The sequence below is a fragment of the Schistocerca nitens genome, chromosome 5 (assembly GCF_023898315.1).
Source record: "Schistocerca nitens isolate TAMUIC-IGC-003100 chromosome 5, iqSchNite1.1, whole genome shotgun sequence".
NCBI lineage: Eukaryota > Metazoa > Arthropoda > Insecta > Orthoptera > Acrididae > Schistocerca > Schistocerca nitens.
The window spans coordinates 392,629,049-392,648,715 of record NC_064618.1 but is presented as its reverse complement, the minus strand read 5'-3'; the positions used below and the strand labels follow the sequence as shown (position 1 = coordinate 392,648,715).

General features: G+C 44.4%; 1 protein-coding gene across 1 annotated transcript in view; it reads right to left on the bottom strand.

Moving 5' to 3' along the window:
• The window catches only part of LOC126260108 (nuclear receptor coactivator 3), a 319,207-nt gene that overhangs the window by 149,293 nt on the left and 150,247 nt on the right, over positions 1–19,667 (bottom strand). The window lies entirely within an intron of this gene.

The window sequence follows — 19,667 nt, the reverse complement described above, 5'->3', positions numbered from 1 at the left end:
GCCAAGACCTGCAGTCTATGCTTTCATCACCTACATTTCGACATTTTTTGTGTGTTTGCGAGGCTCTTATTGCAGCGATACCTAAGTCGGACCGACGTGAATCTTTAAACTACGAACTGTATCACCGAAGTAAACCTAGTGGCGTCACAGGAGGGGCATTAGCAACAATAAAATGAAACGGCAATTACTAGAGCAGCAAAATATTTCGAAACCTTTAAGCACCAGTAAATAAATGTCTTCGCAAAACATCACTGGTGGTCGTTAATAACTATTAATTATCTCTCCAACTATTTAATCGCAGTGTTAATTTCTTCACAGTGACACGTTTTGCGTTGTAAAACAACCTAAGGGCCGTGTCTTCAAAATGAGAGATCATAATTATTGAGGCAATTTACGTTGATTTGCTTCCCGAGACGTTCCCTTTGTGTACATCGTGGTTCACCGAACGTGGTCACAATTTTGAGAAGAAACTTTCTTGTAATAGGTACCAAGTTTGTAGTTCTAACGAAGATGCTGGAAGACATCTACCTGCTGATCGATGAAAGGAGCTCCAGCTTTAACCTAGCGCGCACCTCCCAATGAGGTCCGCCAGAAACGTCATGTTGTTGGGATTCCACATTAAACTGTATTTCCCTTTCCGCTGTTGGAGAACTGGGGTATATTAGGGGCACTAAAGCCACGTCCAGTTGAATGACTTGCACAACGCAACTGGGCCACACACATCATCATCTCGAAAAACTCGCTAAAGGCTTTCTATATTGGCGTATCTTCACGGCACAATAAAACAGGAGCATTTGTGGGGCTGCTAAGTTGGGCCACAGTCACAGATGTTTGCCTGTATGGCTCCAGTGACGAGTGCAAGTCAGTGTCGAGACCAACATGACACACAAAAAATTGCCATATTCTCAAATCGAAGTATGCGACCTTTATAAATATTTGTAAAATAACAGTAGCGGTTCCGGCAAGTAGTTGCCATCTTCAGACGTGCTTAATCAGCTAAAAAGATTCGTACAGATACACACACAAATATAGTTAGCACTTTGAACACCATAAAGTCATTTAACTTATTTCAATGTAAGTACATCATATCGTCACACGAGAAAAGACTCAAAGTGCCAAGTATATTTGCTAACACATTTGTACGAAACTTTTTAGTGATTAAGCACATCTGAAGAAAGCAACTACTTGCCGAAACCGGTAATGTCGACATTCTTTAATATATCTAAGCGATCTTGACGTAATAAATAATTATATTAACATAATTCGTAATGCGACACTTTTCAGTGTCCTCTAGCACAACACATTGATGTTCCAGGAAAGCTAATGTGAGCCATGACGTCGGAGTTCCTATTGAGGAAACAACGGAGCAGCCGCTCTACTGGGAAGCCTAAGTCCTGTCTTTCGCTCTACAACAGCGAGCGTTAGTATAAATGCGAAGGCTGAAGTTTTCGATGTATGCGTATGAGTGTGGAGGGAGAGGAAGGATTGGGAGGCAGAATGTAACGTAAGGTTGTTCTGAGTAAGTTTTGAACACCAAGTGAAAACGTTAACAACACAATTTCGTGAAGCTGTTGTCTCTTCATTTGCAAAGTGTCTTTATGTCAGCTATCGTTTCTTTACTTCACAAAGTGCTTGCTAAGCTAACCGTGGCAACCTTTTCCATACGCCTTTGGTAGCACAAACGTTGATTCTTAACGCTAAGTGGTCAATTCCACAGCGGGTCCAGGAGAGCCGTGACAGCTCGCTCGTTCGTTCGTTATCAATGCTGTTCCATTAGACTAATGAGAAGCATCTGAGTCGCCAAGTGCCTTACGGAAAGGGGTCATCAGATTACTGTTTAAATATAAGACGCGGTGAGGCGCGCCCGGCGCCCTCCGCTGGCGTAGCTCTTAAAGACGCCAGGCGAGGGCCTCTTTACACTGAATCTCTGCAACTGTGTGTAGTGGCACATGCAACGTCTCATCCCATGCTACAATATTTTCTCAGTTTGGTTTGCCATCGATCATCTACACCCCGACCACTTGTTCGTCGTGAAATGAGGTACACTTAATTCTGGTTCAAATGGCTCTGAGCACTATGGGACTTAACATCTGTGGTCATCAGTCCCCTAGAACTTAGAACTACTTAAACCTAACTAACCTAAGGACATCACACACATCCATGCCCGAGGCAGGATTCGAACCTGCGACCGTAGCAGTCGCGCGGTTCCGGACTGAGCGCCTAACTTAATTCTGTATAGATGACGAGCAACCAGATGTGACAAGGAATCGGCGCTTGACAATGCCCGTTGTGAAATAAAATTTAAACGCTCTGCAGTTTATTTGATTTTATTTGCTTCGACTGATATCGCTGTCCGTCAGAGACGCAGCAATCTGCTCTGTGGGCCTCGAGAATAATTCGGCACCCACGGTGTTCGGTAACCACTGAAAATAATCCCTCCAAGGTGCAGAACTTTAACAGTGGACTATGGGTCAAGAGCAAGGGCTCACAAACTTAGCCTCGCGAAGCCGTAAAAAGAAAACAAATAAATATTATTCTCAGACGTTCTGGGGCGATCAGCACAGCTTCGACGGACATATTACTCACTAGTTGTAGTGAGGCCATGCGCACTGGATTTGGCAATTCAGCAACAAGATGCATGTTATTGGTAAAAACGGAATTCGACAAAAGCAGACCGATAATTTTCCACAGTAATCAGGAAATTAGGAATACCAAATCATTTGGAAGACAGAAACAATGGGAAACCTTGCAGTACTTACGTTTTTCTTAGACCGTTAGAACGGCTAAAGCTGTAACGTTTCCAGCCAACCACACAGAATTCACATCATTACTGACAACAGCCATCATACATACTTATGATATGGAGAAGGCCTACACGAGATTGTGCGTGTGGCCGTCTTGAAAGGAAGTCTGGTCATACGACACTTAAGTGCCCTATAAGGTAAAGGGACGTATATTTACAACAATTTTTCACTCTCTAACATGAAAGAATTTCACCTAGTTAAAAATATCATATTAACAGAATCAACTACAAGTAGGAAAGTAAGAATTTTGATGGAATTTTAAATAGTGATCAAGTACCACATACATTTGTAAACAATTTCGTGATGTCGATTCGCAATTCCGTAATCGGTATAAGGTACTTTCGTGATATATGTAAGATGATCACTACAGTGCAGCTAAGTCAACATCAGCCAACAATGATGTCCCAAGAGATGAAAAGCCGAAGTCGCGCATGACCCCTGCAATCACAAAATGCCCTGTATCATGAAAATAGCTTCCCTCTACCTTACTGCGCAGGCCGTATCTATGGGAAATCTGGAACTGATGAATAGAAGCGTACAAAGATGAATGGACTACAGTTAATAAGATGGTGCAGTATATAAGAAAAGTCCGAAAGACATCGTAGTTTGAACTTGAGATGGGCTAGCTCACAGGCAAGGCCTGTTTAAGGCCAAGCGACACAAGCTAGGGGCGCCAAGATAAGAGGGGGGCGGAAGTGCAAGAATCAGGAGCGAAAGCTGACACGAGTAAAAATGTACGAGGAAAAACGGAGGGAGGGTCGGCGCCAATAGATAAGTCGCTTCTGTGAAAAAATGTTCTTTAACGGACCTGCTCACAGGCTGGACTCATGTAAAAACCCCTCAAAATAGCTACTTGCCTTCAGAAGTAATGAGGTGTGCAAATGAAGCTATAGGTTTATTATGTATTTTAGATACTCTTTGTCAGAACTATATCCGTGTGCGGTACGAATTTACGTAAAAGTGAACTTACACTGTATGTTACAAATTATGCACGAGGAAGTTATGAAGATAGAAAAATCATAATTGCTGTCATCTTATATGGCGATTCAGCTGCCCCTACTGCTGGGTTTTATGCAACTCGCAATGCCTTCAAATACCTCTTCTCTTCTCTCTCTCTCTCTCTCTCTCTCTCTCTCTCTCTCTCTCTCACACACACACACACACACTACTAGGGTGAGTTTTCACTGCAGATCACGGTTTTCGAGTTAGTCAAGAAAAACGCGTTTGAAGGTATTGAAGGTAACTTTTGTACTTTTTTTGTGTACCGTAATTCGAAAACTACGGCCTTCAACGACAAAATCTCAGTGTAAAAAGTTAGCTACATTAAATTTCCCACAACAAGGTCGTGTTAATTTTTTCTGTAGGACTAGTTGTTTGCGTGTAACGAGCTAGAGGATATGAAAATCTTGCGCGTGGTATCTGAAGTTTGCATAAAACCCAGCCACAGAGGCAGATGAATGAGCCTACAAACAGAAGAACGTTAACGGCAGTTCTCTTTATCAAACTGTTGTGCTCCTAACAATGGCAGCGAGTGTCTGATACAGCAAACCGACTTTCCTTGAATTCTGAGGTGTTCCTTGGTAGCAAAAATGGATTTATTCTAGCGGGCACACACAACGCTCGCTGGCCGTGCCGGAGCCGTGCTACCCCCATTGATCGCAGGCTGTAGGTAACCTAATTACCTGCCGTTCGACTAGCACGCGTCTGTGACCCAGTGAGCGTTATTTCCAAGCGAGCTGCACCGCCAGAGGGTAAAGTTCCACAGAGGCAGTGTCAATCTACAATAAGTGCCACAATAACGCAGCGGGCGGTAGCACGAGTTTCTGTTTCTGTTGACAATAAACTGAATCCTATGGTTGTCTGCCAACAATTTCAGCCCGTGTGATAATGTCAACTGGTATATCTACAGCGGATAGAACTATCTACAGATAATCGCGTTAACTCTAAGATAGCCAGACATGTCGCTGCAGCTCTTAAAACGACGTACGAGAAACACGAACATTTTTGTGGCTCTGCTGATAGTCTCCCCTAGTCTCTACTCTCCCCTCATGCCACAACGATTTTCATTACAGACGTTTATGTTTGGACATCAATTTTCTATCTATAATCCACACGTATTGAAAAAACGTTTGTATGTATGTATGTATGCATGCATGCATGTGAGTGTATATGTATATTCCACGTCTCCTCCTAAACCACTGGATCGATTTCAACCAAACTTGTTACACATATACATTACTGTCGGGCGACAATCGCTGCGGGGGTAAGAACTACCTACCCATCAAAGGGCCGGGCGTAAAACAGTAGAGTAGCCTGCGACGCATGAATTCTCACACTTTATTCATCCAGTATTTGAGAATGAGAACACTTACTGACTTGCAACAGACGTTGCACATAATTTTCAAACCTTTACGAAATTCTTTCTCCCTGACAATCCCTACAAAATTATGAAAGAAAAACTGTTTATAGCTTAGTACTTTTCCGCTGTTCATGCAGAAAAGTATCGTGTGAGGCAAGGCGTTATAATTTGTTACTTCTTTACAACTAACTGTATTCGCGGCACATTTTACACACAGTATGCACATACACCACAGAATGTAAGTGCAAAATTATATCACTGTACGACATATAGTTCAGGAGATACCACGTCATAAACATTAAGCACAAGGCCAGATGTTATATGGTAGGCTACGTGCGTATACGCACAGCTTTTAAATAAATACCTGGGCAAAGCCCGGTTTCTTTGCTAGTAATTTATAAATTATAATGAAAGTAGACAAAATGGAGAAAGTGGTCTATTCTGAACAATGCTTTTTTATTCGCAACTACCTGAATTGCATTTGCTGGATTCATGGCAATTAACTAGAAGTTGTTTTAAGCGTCCTTGACGAACGCTAAATGACGACATGACGAGTTACTTTCGCAACGGAACTCTGATTCTACTGATGACTCATTAGAGTGGATGCCGATTAGCTCTTATAAATCCACAAGAAGCGATCAGAGCTGTGAATAAAAAGGTACAAATCTGTTGGCATACGCCATTCTCCAGTTATTATACATACCACTAACATCTTCCCAACCAAAAGGGACCAACAAGGTGTTATAACTGGTCGGAGCTCAGCTTTCTCAACCCCCCCTCCCTCCCCCCTCCCAGCGTCTTCCATATCCTTCCATCTACGTCAAATTACGAAGCCACGGGATCAACAACAGAAAAGTACCTAACGATGTTGTTTAAAAAACAATTCTCGTTGATTCCCCAAAAACAACATGTCCACCAACAGACCACTCGCCGTCTCTTCAGTCAACAGCCGTACTGGGTGTGAGTATGGAGAGGCACATAGTTAGTAGTTTTTCCTGCCGCTGATGTCCGCTTTCTCAAGCCGAAGCACGTATTCCGTTTTGACGTCACTCCCCAATTGTCTTTACAAGGGTGAATGCATCCCGTAGCAGTCCTCTTAACAAGGAAGACTCCTTGCCATTGCCGATAACAGCACTAGTTCTTAGAAACTGTACAGCTATGGTGGTGGATAACTTCTCAACATGTATCTACATATTCGTGCTAGAAAACTAATGAGCCTCACCTATCTAGCGCTTAACATCAAGCTCAGAAAGTTTCTATTTCCATAACATGTCCGAGAAGATAATTATCATTCAGTGTCGTCCAAAATTCAAACGTTCCCGCTGAGGGTATGAGACGATCTAAGTGGCAGAAGCCCCATCTGTGGTTGTGAGATTAACTACTGCCACATATTGGTTACAGATAATCAGTCCATTTTACATTAACTAGTGGCACATACTGATTACGGATAATCGATTCATTTTATGTCACGCTTTGACATTTAAGGTGTGTTACTGACGTCTGCTTATTTACGGGATACTTTTGCGACAGAGCGTTGCAAGATACGTAGGGTTAGCTGATGTTCTTATTATTTTACACTTTTATATCTTATTACGTTCTCGTTACTTCTAATTTTTTTTCCATATGTGTGTGTCTCCGTTTAGACCACTAAATACGTATAATCATAAAAGATGAAGCAGACCGATGAAGTCGGTAAGGTATCATACAGCTACAAAGAAAAATTTCGAAAATGTCTGGGAACTTTTACCGTTCACCTATCAGAGAGGCATCAAGCCTTTAATTACCATTACTAAGTATCGGGCACAGAGTCTCAGAAATGGCCGCAGAGGGTCACAAAAGGTTGCGTGATAGGTCCCTGGAGTACAAACCTGTTGTGGCACGACATTTCGATGTCTCGGTATCATCACTGGTCGCTTACGTTGTTAGTACTGAAACAGTGCGGATTACGAAAGCGCTTGTGCTGCAGAATCAAATCGGTAGTTGGTTTCAGATAACATCCGACGTCATTTACAGTACACGACCCACATTCCCAGTGCTGATGACTGGCTATTGTCGGAATATACACAAAACAAAACTGTGGCAGCGATATTCACAGCTCTGGATTACCGCGGATTAGTTGGCTTTAGAATAATATGCACAGTATTAAAATACAACTACTCTGTGTCTTTTAAATGGGCGCAACATACAAAAATCGCGATATACATTTTTCTTTCACTTCGTATTTTCTTGTCAGGTCTACAAGAGCGTTATACCCCAAAATTCGCCTCATACAGATCTGCTATCCTGGAACAAAAAAAATGCGCCACAGTTCCATAGGAAAAAGCTGATTCCTGTATTTCGGTGATTAATGAAGTTGCGAAAATCCGTTGAAATTTATTTCATGAGCCTCCGATCACTTTCGTCTACGTGAAAACGACAATAGAAATATCTTATAAATATTAACTCAACTGAGGAGTAAGACTCTGAACTCTCATCCAAAAGTATATACAGTATGTTTATTTAAAGTGACGTATTCTTACAGGACATAGCACTTGTGAAAACTAGAAACCAAGTTTGAAGACAAATACTTGAAATATGGGCCATTCTCCTGTACTGTTAGTCATCCGTCTGCTGACACTGCGGGAGGAGCTCAGTGTGGACGTAACTCGCTCTTACATAATATTATGATCCAAGCCTGTTTGAATTGCGATCTCGTGAAATCCGCAGATTTCATCAGATGCATGGGAGACATGCTCCGCAAATGCTTGTACCTTGTCGCTAGGTATTGAATATACGAGGGGACTTCAAAGTGTAATTTACAAATTGTTGCGGCAAGCCACAAAACTTTTAATGAATGCTGCACTTCATAGGTATATGACACTATTTCCAAACACAGTCATGACGACCCAGTAAACGAGCGTTTCTCAATTTTTTCCCCCTCTTTGAAGCACACCAAAGTACGTTTCCAATTTTCGCGACACCCCTACATGTGATGTATCGCGTATCTCAACAAGTATTTGTTTCAGTCTGCAGGCACATTTCCCCAGTTTTAATCAGTAGTGTTTCCTGTAAGAAATATGCGAACTTATTTTAAACACAGAATAAATAAAACCTTGTTTAGGTTATGCTCCACAGCTCTAATAAAAGACTTTTTTATGTACACTGGGGGGACAATATGCACATATACAGATGTCAGTAGTATCGTGTTCACAAGGTACAAAAGGTTAGAGAATCCAATGTTCCGAGATCCACAGAGTCAAGAGTGTTCCGAGAACACTGAATTTCAGGCATTAGCCCTCACCAACGACAACGCAGCGGCCGACGGCCTTCACTTAACCACCGAGAGCACCGGGGGTTTGCGTAGAGTTGTCAGTGCTAACAGAAAAGCAACACTGCGTGATACAACCGCAGAAATAAATGTGGGACGTACGACGAACGTATTCGGTAGGACAGTGCGGCGATATTTGGCGTTAATGGGCTATGGCAGCAGACGGTCGACGCGAGTGCCTTTGCTAACAGCACGACATCGCCTGCAGAGGCTCTCATGGGATCATGACCATATCGGTTGGACCCTACACAAATGGAAAACCATGGCGTGGTCAGAAGCGTCCCAGTCCAGTTGGTAAGAGCTCATGATAGGGTTCCAGTGTGGCGCAGATCACACGAAGCCATGGACCCAAGTTGTCAACGAGGCACTGTGCAAGCTGGTGGTGGCTCCATAATGGTGTAGTCTATGTTTACATGGAACAGACTTTGCCCTCTGGTCCAACTGAACTGCTTACTGACTGGAAATGATTATGTTCTGCTACTTGGACACAATTTGAAACCATTCACGTATTTCATGCTACCAAACAACGATGCGTCATGTCACCGGGCCCCAATTGTTCGCGATTGGTTTGCAGATCATTCTGGGTAATTTGAGCGAATGATTGGACCACACAGATCGCCCGAAAAGAATCCCTATGGGACATAATCGAGAGGTCGGTTCGTGCACAAAATCCTGAAGTGACAACACTTTCGCAATTATGTGCAGCTTGCCTCCATATTTCTGCAGGGGACTTCCAACGACATGTTGAGCCCATGCCACGTCGTGTTGCTGCGCCTTGCCGGTCAAAAGGAGGTCCGACACGAAATTAGGAGGTATCCCATGACCTTTATCATCTCGGAGTATACTACCCGATGTTGCTAACAACTTTAGGAGGGTAAGTTCAATCACGATGACAAAACAAAGTTATGTAATTAAATTTTTCATTATTTGCAGATACGTGCGTGCAGTCTTAGTATGCAAAGAAATCTCGTCGCCACAGCACAACAGCCGCCAGGAGGCGAGCTAAATGTGCGGCAGTTAACTACTCCTTCAATGAATGGATTGTGCTCATTTTGTTTTGGCTCCTCGACCGGCATGCTATGGTACTCGGGCACGGGAATTTCAATGTGTACAGAGACTACAGACATGTACTCACAAACAAACAATGAATTAATTATGTACTTTATTTTACTGTGGCGATTATTAAAATATTATGCTTAGCCACCTCGTATTTATACTGCAACTAGTTTCAAAAGTGAAAAGCTTAAAATTATGTACATATGTACATATGTATTGTAGAATATATTCCCCACCTACTTAATGGTATGGATTAGCGTTTCCAGGTCCAATTTGCAGAAAAAGGGAACTCAGTATCCGGTAGTTTATATAATCGGCGGAACAAGGACCTAAAATGCAACTTCGTGCTGGTAACAATTTTCCTATCGCATCAGTACAAGTCAGCAAAGTACTAAGTGACGCTATACGAGAAGACGCTAGCCCCCAATGGGGCTGAAGTGGGAGAAGTTGAAACACTGTTCAGAAAGCAGCAGCGTGATGGTACGAGTAATAATAGAACAATAGAAGCCATCCGGCTGTTTTCGAAACGTACCGTACAGTTAGGGCATGCGCTGAGTCGTCCCTTTAGTTCATTTGTTGGTTGTCACGTCCAGGAGGGCCTCATTGGAACTTTTTTTGGTTATAGCCATCGACGCGTTTAAAAACTTATTTGCTGACTTTCATGTACTCTACCATTTTTTTACGTGAACTCGTATTGTACACTGCTCAATTGAATTACGGGAGCATAATTACGGGCATGTCTTATCCCATTTAGCAGTATCTGACAACTGAGTATGTTACCAAATTATACCATTGTTGTTGTTGTGGTCTTCAGTCCAGAGACTGGTTTGATGCAACTCTGCATCCCACTCTATCCTGTGCAAGCTTCTTCATCGCCCAGAACCTACTGCAACCTACATCCTTCTGAATCTGCGAAGTGTATTCATCTCTTGATCTCCCTCTACGATTTTTACCCTCCACGCTGCCCTTCAATATTAAATTGGTGATCCCTCGATGTCTCAGAACTTGTCCTACCAACCGATCCCTTCTTCTAGTCAAGTTGTGCCACAAACTCCTCTTCTCCCCAATTCTTATGTGATCTACCCATCTAATCTTCAGCATTCTTCTGTAGAACCACATTTCAAAGCTTCTATTCTCTTCTTGTCCAAGCTATTTATCTTCGATGTTTCACTTCCATACTTGGCTACACTCCATACAAATACTTTCAGGAAGGACTTCCTGACACTTACATCTATACTCGATGTTAGCAAATTTCTCTTCTTCAGAAACGCTTTCCTTGCCATTGCCAGTCTACATTTTATATCCTCTCTACTTCGACGATCATCAGTTATTTTGCTCCCCAAATAGCAAAACTCATTTACTACTTTAAGTGTCTCATTTCCTAATCTAATTCCCTCAGCATCGCCCGATTTAATTCGACTACATTCCATTATCCTCGTTTTGCTTTTGTTGATGTTCATCTTATATCCTCCTTTCAAGACACTGCCCATTCCGTTCAACTGCTCTTCCAAGTCCTTTGCTGTCTCTAACAGAATTACAATGTCATCGGCGAACCTCAAAGTTTTTATTTCTTCTCCATGGATTTTAATACCTACTCCCAATTTTTCTTTTGTTTCCATTACTGCTTGCTCAATATACAGATTGAATAACATCGGGGAGGGGCTACAACCCTGTCTCACTACCTTCCCAACCACTGGTTCCCTTTCATGCTCCTTGACTCTTACAACTGCCATCTGGTTTCTGTACAAATTGTAAATAGCCTTTCGCTCCCTGTATTTTATCCCTGCCACCTTTATGTTTCACAAATTAAGGCGGTAACGAAATACCAGAAATACCATTACAGTCTCGGTCATTTAAATAAGAAGAACTGAAATGTCCGACGAGTGCCAAAAACGAAGTAGAAACAATCGTGCGACCCGTCATTCTGGGTGCTTCTCAGTGGACACAGTGCTCCAGTAATGTGTGTCCCTACTGTGAGCGTTCATCACCGCCTGACACCTACGCTCCGTGTAAGTTTGCGGAAGTGGCCCTGTAGCATCCGTTCCCTTTCCTCAATGTGAGCTCTTGAGAGTTCTTGGAGAGTGTGTGGTGCAACAGGACGACTATGAAAACGTTTGTCAACTGCATCACACACACTCTCGACGGGCTTCATGTCCTGCTCACCGCCGGCCATTCCATTTCTTCAACATCCAGGCTTAGCAAGAAATTCCTGGTCACTCTCGCCACATAGGCCCGGCAATATCGTGCACAAGAAAGAATTCAGAGCCACCACCGTATGCAGTAGCAATCACATGGTGAAACAGGATTGTTCGATTTACTGTGTGACGGTAAGACAACAACATGATCCTTAGAATGAAGCCTCCCCACGCATCACAGAACCTTGGCCGAATTTGTTGATTCTCTGGACAAGGTTTGTCACGTACCGCTCAGCACGGCGTCTCTGCACACGAACATAGGCATCACCTTTCATCTGTTCAAATCTGGATTCGTCTGTCCATAAACGTTTCGCTTGTGGTAAAGTTGCCACTTGACATGCGAACGGCCTAACTGCCTATGAACAGCGAGATGATGATGATGTGTCAAGAGGAATTCTCGAACATGACGTCCTTTCGCATGATGTGTCCCTTACAGTCTGATCTGACACAGTGGCCCTACTGAGATCGTTTCGCAGTACTTTGACAGTTGCCGCGACGCAGAGATGACCACGCATCATCAGTGTTCACCTGGGGTCTTAATGCGTCGGCGACCTTATCCAGCTCGTCTTGTATGCTGAACTGTCTGCTGGTGTCGTTTGCATGCATGTGCATGGTTGAATACAATGTCCGCAAAAGACAACTGCCGTCTCTGTATCTCACTAGAGAACACTGGGACGACAGTACTCACTCCCTTCTGAGGAGTCACCTGATACTGTATTGCACAGGACAGCCAAAAGATGGAGAATGGTTTTAATTGTTGTCTACACCGGAAGTGAAGACTTCAAGCCATGCAATAAGACGACAGGTGCCGCCAGTAACAAAATAGATTTTACCGACCGGGCGTTGATAAAAACGTTTGCCTAATTATTTTGGTTAACGTATTTCAAACTGTTAGCTCAGAAGTCGTGTCACTACGTGGTACAGGGTGATGACACCCCCAAGAAGTCCGGTTCTCAAAATATATTTAACAAATGGATAAAATTAACGAAACATGATTTCCAGCACATGACAGAACTGGGCCGCCTGTGAAGAGATGACACAGCCCACGGGCAGGATGTGGAGTGGCCGCAGGGTGGTGGTGGACGCTGGTGGCCGCTGCCTCACACCGCGCGGCGTGTCGCGTGCCCGCGACGCGGTGCGCCTGGCGGTACTGCGCGTGCGCGCGGCGCGGTCGATAGCGGGCGGGTGGTATCGAGCGCGACTGCGGCTGGCTGGCCGGCTGGCTGGCTGGCGCACGCAGGCCGCCACGTGGGCCGCGCACGTGGGGCAGGTTGGATCGGGGTCAAGGCCGGCGCGCCCGACAGCTGAGCCAGGCGCCACGCCGACCAGCTGACCGCCACCACACGACGCCTCACCTCGCCCTCTCACCTCCTCGCCACTCACCCTCCCCGCGGCCCCTCTGCACTCCGGAAGCTACCTCACGTCGTGTTTTGGGCAGTACTTCGAGTACAATTAACGAGAAAGGAAATACAACTGACCCCCTGAATGGTTCCATATTATCGAATTGTAAGTGGTTCCGGCAATATATCAAATACCTCCAACAACGCGATCTATTGACACACAACGAGCACGAATCCAGAAAATATCGTCCTTCTGTAACAATTATTTTCTCATTCCCATGGAGTAACGAGCGCTATCTACATGTGCATACATACTGTGCAAGCCACCCCACGGTGCGAAGCCGACGGTACCTTTTACCAATCTATATCTACATCTACAAACATACTCCGCAATCCACCATACGGTGCGTGGCGGAGGGTACCTCGTACCACAACTAGCATCTTCTCTCCCTGTTCCACTCTTAAACAGTACGAGGGAAAAATGACTGCCTATATGCCTCTGTACGAGCCCTAATCTCCCTTATCTTTGTGGTCTTTCCGCGAAATATAAGTTGGCGGCAGTAAAATTGTACTGCAGTCAACCTCAAATGCTGGTTCTCTAAATTTCCTCGGTAGCGATTCACGAAACGAACGCCTCCTTTCCTCTACAGACGCCCACCCGAGTTCCTGAAGCATTTCCGTAACACTCGCGTGCTGATCAAACCTACCAGTAACAAATCTAGCATCCCGCCTCTGAATTGCTTCTGTGTCCTCCCTCAATCCGACCGGATAGGGATCCCAAACGCTCGAGCAATACTCAAGAATAGGTCGTATTAGTGTTTTATAAGCGGTCTCCTTTACAGATGAACCACATCTTCCCAAAATTCTACCAATGAACCGGACTATCCGCATTCCCCACAACTGCCATTACATGCTTGTCCCACTTCATACCGCTCTGCAATGTTACACCCAAATATTTAATCGACGTGACTGTGAAGTGCTACACTACTAATGGAGTATTCAAACATTACGGGATTCTTTTTCCTATTCATCTGCATTAATTTACATTTATCTATATTTAGAGTTAGCTGCCATTCTTTACACCAATCACAAATCCTGTCCAAGTCATCTTGTATCCTCTTACAGTCACTTAACGACGACACCTTCCCGTACACCACAGCATCATCAGCAAACAGCTGCACATTGCTATCCACCCTATCCAAAAGATCATTTATGTAGATAGAAGCCGGCCGAAGTGGCCGTGCGGTTAAAGGCGCTGCAGTCTGGAACCGAAAGACCGCTACGGTCGCAGGTTCGAATCCTGCCTCGGGCATGGATGTGATGTCCTTAGGTTAGTTAGGTTTAACTAGTTCTAAGTTCTAGGGGACTAATGACCTCAGCAGTTGAGTCCCATAGTGCTCAGAGCCATTTGAACCATTTTTTTGTAGATAGAAACCAACAGCGGACCTATCATACTTCCCTGGGGCACTCCAGATGATACCCTCACCTCCGATGAACACTCACCATCGAGGACAACGTACTGGGTTCTATTACTTAAGAAGTCTTCGAGCCACTCACATATTTGGGAACCAAACCCATATGCTCGTACCTTAGTTAGGAGTCTGCAGTGGGGCACCGAGTCAAACGCTTTCCGGAAGTCGAGGAATATGGCATCCGTCTGATACCCTTCATCCATGGTTCGCAAGGGCGAGTTGCGTCTCGCAGGAGCGATGCTTTCTAAAGCCGTGCTGACAACTTCTCTGTCTCAAGGAAATTCATTATATTAGAACTGAGAATCCTGCAACAAACCGATGTTAAGGATATTGGTCTGTAATTTTAAGGATCCGTCCTTCTACCCTTCTTATATACAGACGTCACCTGCGCTTTTTTCCAGTCGCTCGGGACTTTACGTAAGGCAAGAGATTCGCGATAAATACAAACTAAGTAAGGAGCCAATACAGTAGAGTACTCTCTGTAAAACCGAATTGGAATGCTAGTCACTGTTGTATCCTGCCCACTCGTCTAACATAGGGTGCCTGGGAAGCTAGTTTCTCGGATCGCTAGACAACAGTTCAAACAAATCATTTAATGGAATCTATTCCAGTAAGTTAAATTGACAATACTTCACTTTGCGTATTCACAAAATACGTTTCGGAAGCAAATGGCAACATGCGAATAATGTCCTATGGTACATACAATTTCAATGTAAGCAAAACAATTCAGATCGTAAGTCATTGCTGTGGCGTTTGTATGGCGGCTCGTCATTCACTGTGACCGCGGCTAGGCTGCGCGGCGCTTGTATTCTCTTCGGGTAGACGCTGCTCCTGTGTTGATATCGTCCTGGTCAGCGTAGTGCTGGCTTCCGCCGTCTCACGACCCTCTCTGCTCTTCCGTTCTTCATCGTCGCGCCGGCGCTTATCATTAGCCAGAACAGTCATTCCCTTTCTTGTACCGCTCGCAAATGCGGCGAGGAAAAAAACGACTACATACGCCTCCGTGCGAGCCGTAATTTCTCTTATCGTGTCTTGTCTTCGTGGTCATTATCACGAAGAGTACGAGGTGCATTCAAGTTCTAAGGCCTCCGATTTTTTTCTCCGGACTGGAAAGAGATAGAAACATGCGCATTGATTTAAAATGAGGCCGCGTTCATTGTCTATACGTCCCAGAGATGGCAGCACCGTAAGGCAGATGGAATTTTACCGCCAGCGGCGACAATGAGAACTGTTTTAAATACTTAAAATGGCGACGTTTTCCTTACTTGAACAGCGTGCAATCATTCGTTTTCTGAATTTGCGTGGTGTGAAACCAATTGAAATTCTTCGACAGTTGAAGGAGACATGTGGTGATGGAGTTATGGATGTGTCGAAAGTGCGTTCGTGGGTGCGACAGTTTAATGAAGGCAGAACATCGTGTGACAACAAACCGAAACAACCTCGGGCTCGCACAAGCCGGTCTGACGACATGATCGAGAAAGTGGAGAGAATTGTTTTGGGGGATCGCCGAATGACTGTTGAACAGATCACCTCCAGAGTTGGCATTTCTGTGGGTTCTGTGCACACAATCCTGCATGACGACCTGAAAATGCGAAAAGTGTCATCAAGGTGGGTGCCACGAATGCTGACGGACGACCACATGGCTGCCCGTGTGGCATGTTGCCAAGCAATGTTGACGCGCAACGACAGCATGAATGGGACTTTCTTTTCGTCGGTTGTGACAATGGATGAGACGTGGATGCCATTTTTCAATCCAGAAACAAAGCGCCAGTCAGCTCAATGGAAGCACACAGATTCACCGCCACCAAAAAAATTTCGGGTAACCGCCAGTGCTGAAAAAATGATGGTGTCCATGTTCTGGGACAGCGAGGGCGTAATCCTTACCCATTGCGTTCCAAAGGGCACTACGGTAACAGGTGCATCCCACGACAATGTTTTGAAGAACAAATTCCTTCCTGCACTGCAACAAAAACGTCCGGGAAGGGCTGCGCGTGTGCTGTTTCACCAAGACAACGCACCCGCACATCGAGCTAACGTTACGCAACAGTTTCTTCGTGATAACAACTTTGAAGTGATTCCTCATGCTCCCTACTCACCTGACCTGGCTCCTAGTGACTTTTGGCTTTTTCCAACAATGGAAGACACTGTGGCCGCACATTCACCAGCCGTGCTGCTATTGCCTCAGCGATTTTCCAGTGGTCAAAACAGACTAAGAAGCCTTTGCCGCTGCCATGGAATCATGGCGTCAGCGTTGTGAAAAACGTGTACGTCTGCAGGGCGATTACGTCGAGAAGTAACGCCAGTTTCATCGATTTCGGTGAGTAGTTAATTAGAAAAAAAATCGGTGGCCTTAGAACTTGAATGCACCTCGTACATTGGCGGCACTTGAATCGTACTGCTATCAGCCGACAAATGCAGGTTCGCTGTGCTCAATAACCTTTCGCTGATCGCCCCCACTGGTATAAAAGATCCGGCAACACGCTTCTGAATTGCTTCGGTGTCTTCCCTGGAGCAGTACCTAAGAAATAGTTCGCAATAATGTTCTTTCCTTTACAGATGAGCTACACTCTCCTAAAATTCTCCCAATAAACCCGAGTCCACCATTCACCTACCCTTCTACTGACCATACGTGCTCGTTCCATTTCAAATCGCTTTACAACGTTATGCCTAGACATTTAAGTGGCGTAACTGTGTCAAGCAGGAAACCACTAACGTTTACCTTCCTTCACGACTCGTATTCAATTTTCCACTGTCAATGACTTTTGGAGTTCATATAAACAGACACTGTGTTGCTAACTGAACAAATAACTATGGAACGTTTGTTTTCATTTACAACAAAACTAAATGTATGGTTCTAATACAGATTCCATGGACTTTTGTTTCCTCTGTAAACAAAACAAATATAAATAATTGAAGCAGTGCTGCTATGATGCTAACAATTTGCCTGTACCTGTCAGCGTTAAAAAGGGACTTCCCAACTGTGTAAACCATTAGAGTTCGTTATTAGCAGCATAGAGAGTGATTAAAGATGACAAAGCGAATGTGATGGATCAATGAACCCGCAACAAAAGAGAAATGTCACACTATTCAAATATTCAACGCAATTCCGTGGTCAAACAAATTTCGTGGAAAAATTCAGCGTTTCATCCCCATTTGCGGAGGATATCTTCAAAGGGGGTGGTTGTTTCTGTGAAGCTCCTGGCTCGCTACTGAGGCATTAATAAGGCACAGTGTTAATCGGACCTACATAGACGTTACAAACCCCCTGAAGATGTCCTCCACACATCGGAACGAAACGGTGGATTACCGAAAAATTCGCTCGAGCGCGTCGTAACAGCAGGGAATAATTTAATAAGTGGAATACCAGCTACAACCACCGCACCCCAGGCCGTATAAAAGCTCAACGGCGTTTTCTTATCCCTTCCGCCTCCAAGTTCCTAGCCGGACCCGAACAATTCTTTTGTGGAACAGATTTTTCGCGGGAGAGTAGCCTGTTGCTACCACAAACACGATTCACAACAAACCAATCACCGTTATGAAGAATAACGCTTCGCGGCTCTACTTTGATCAGAAATATGCGTGCGCGCTATATTCCCCTCGTATCAGTTTATGAGCACAAGCCATCGCGTTTCCGTTTATACGAGCAATTCACAGGCCACGCAGATGCAGGCGGATACAGCACGCACTATCCAAAAGCACAATGCTCTGTATTTCACGCACGTCGTTATGGCCGGATTCCAGTCACCGTGGGAGACGAGACAGGATGAAGTACGCTAGTGGTCATCAATCGTTAGCTCCACACAAATGCTAAGACGCCAGCAGATATAAAGATAATATACGATAACGATGGTTCAATTCGGCAATGAAACACGATAAGGACATATTTTGGAATCTGCAAATAGTGAGTAAGTAGACAACACAATCCATTCTCGAGTTCTTTATGATTAAGAGATTTGGCTATATTAATTAGATGACGGTCGCTCACAAAGCGAAACGTGAGTATCGTCACCAGATAAACATCTTAGAAAGGAAATATAAAGGGTGGTTATAATTAAAATTCGCTACTTGAGCCGCATGGATACCTAACTTTATTCGAATGATGTTCAGACTTTGCACAGCAGGATTTGCGTTGTTGGTAGCGTTAGTGTCGTGAGTCGCCGTTAAGCGCCGGTACTGGTACGACGACACGTGGGGTTCAAACACAAGCATCAGTGAGCATTAGAGTTGCAGTCAACACGGGTCTGGACAAAGTGCGCAGGGCATTACAGCAAAACAGTAGCAACAGTAGTGGTGCTCTTCGCGAGTATCGACGCATTACAGGCATTTGGAGAGGTCCTCTTTCAGCAGGGGGCTGAAGGACATGATTCGGAAGTTCGAATTAACTGGAGATTTTGGAATTGCTCCTGGGAGAAGAGATGTGAACTCGTGTGTTTTCTGGTTGTGTGGTTACCTGAAGGACACAGTATTTATCGACGGGACACTAACATACGTTGAAGATTGAAGATGAGCACAGTGAGGGTTGTAGCCAACATCCCACCCGAGATATTTGAGACAGTAGTAGAGCAATCTATTGTGCGTTTCCAGGTTTTCGTGGATGCAGATGGCCGTAACAACGAGCAAAGTCTGTAACCTGGAACGTACACATTGTACGCAATTAACAAATGTTACCCTCTCAAGTGGAAATCAAAATGAGTTTCTTTTCGTGCTTTACTCATTTCTCTTCCGCATATCCTTACAAACTTTTACACAAAGTTTGAGCGTCCTACAATAACAAACGTTTTTCATGGGGGACCTCTCAAGTAGCGGAAGTTTAATTATAGCCAGCGTCTACGTTTCCGAGCAATTTCTTATCGTATGATTCAGTATGTGATAGATCTCTCCATTGTCAAAGACGATCATGTGACTATGAAGCAGTTTATGACTGCCGTAATTTATGTACACACCTTCATACATAAATAAAGCTTTGACACTTCTAGGCAGTTTAAAACTGTGTGTCGGACCTGGAGTCGAGCCCGGGATCTTTGTCTTTTGCAGGGAAAATGCTCCCTCAACCGAGCTTCCCAATCACTTCACAGATTTACTTCCGCCAGTAGCTAATTCTGGAAACGTCTCCGACGCTTTGGCTAAGCCACGT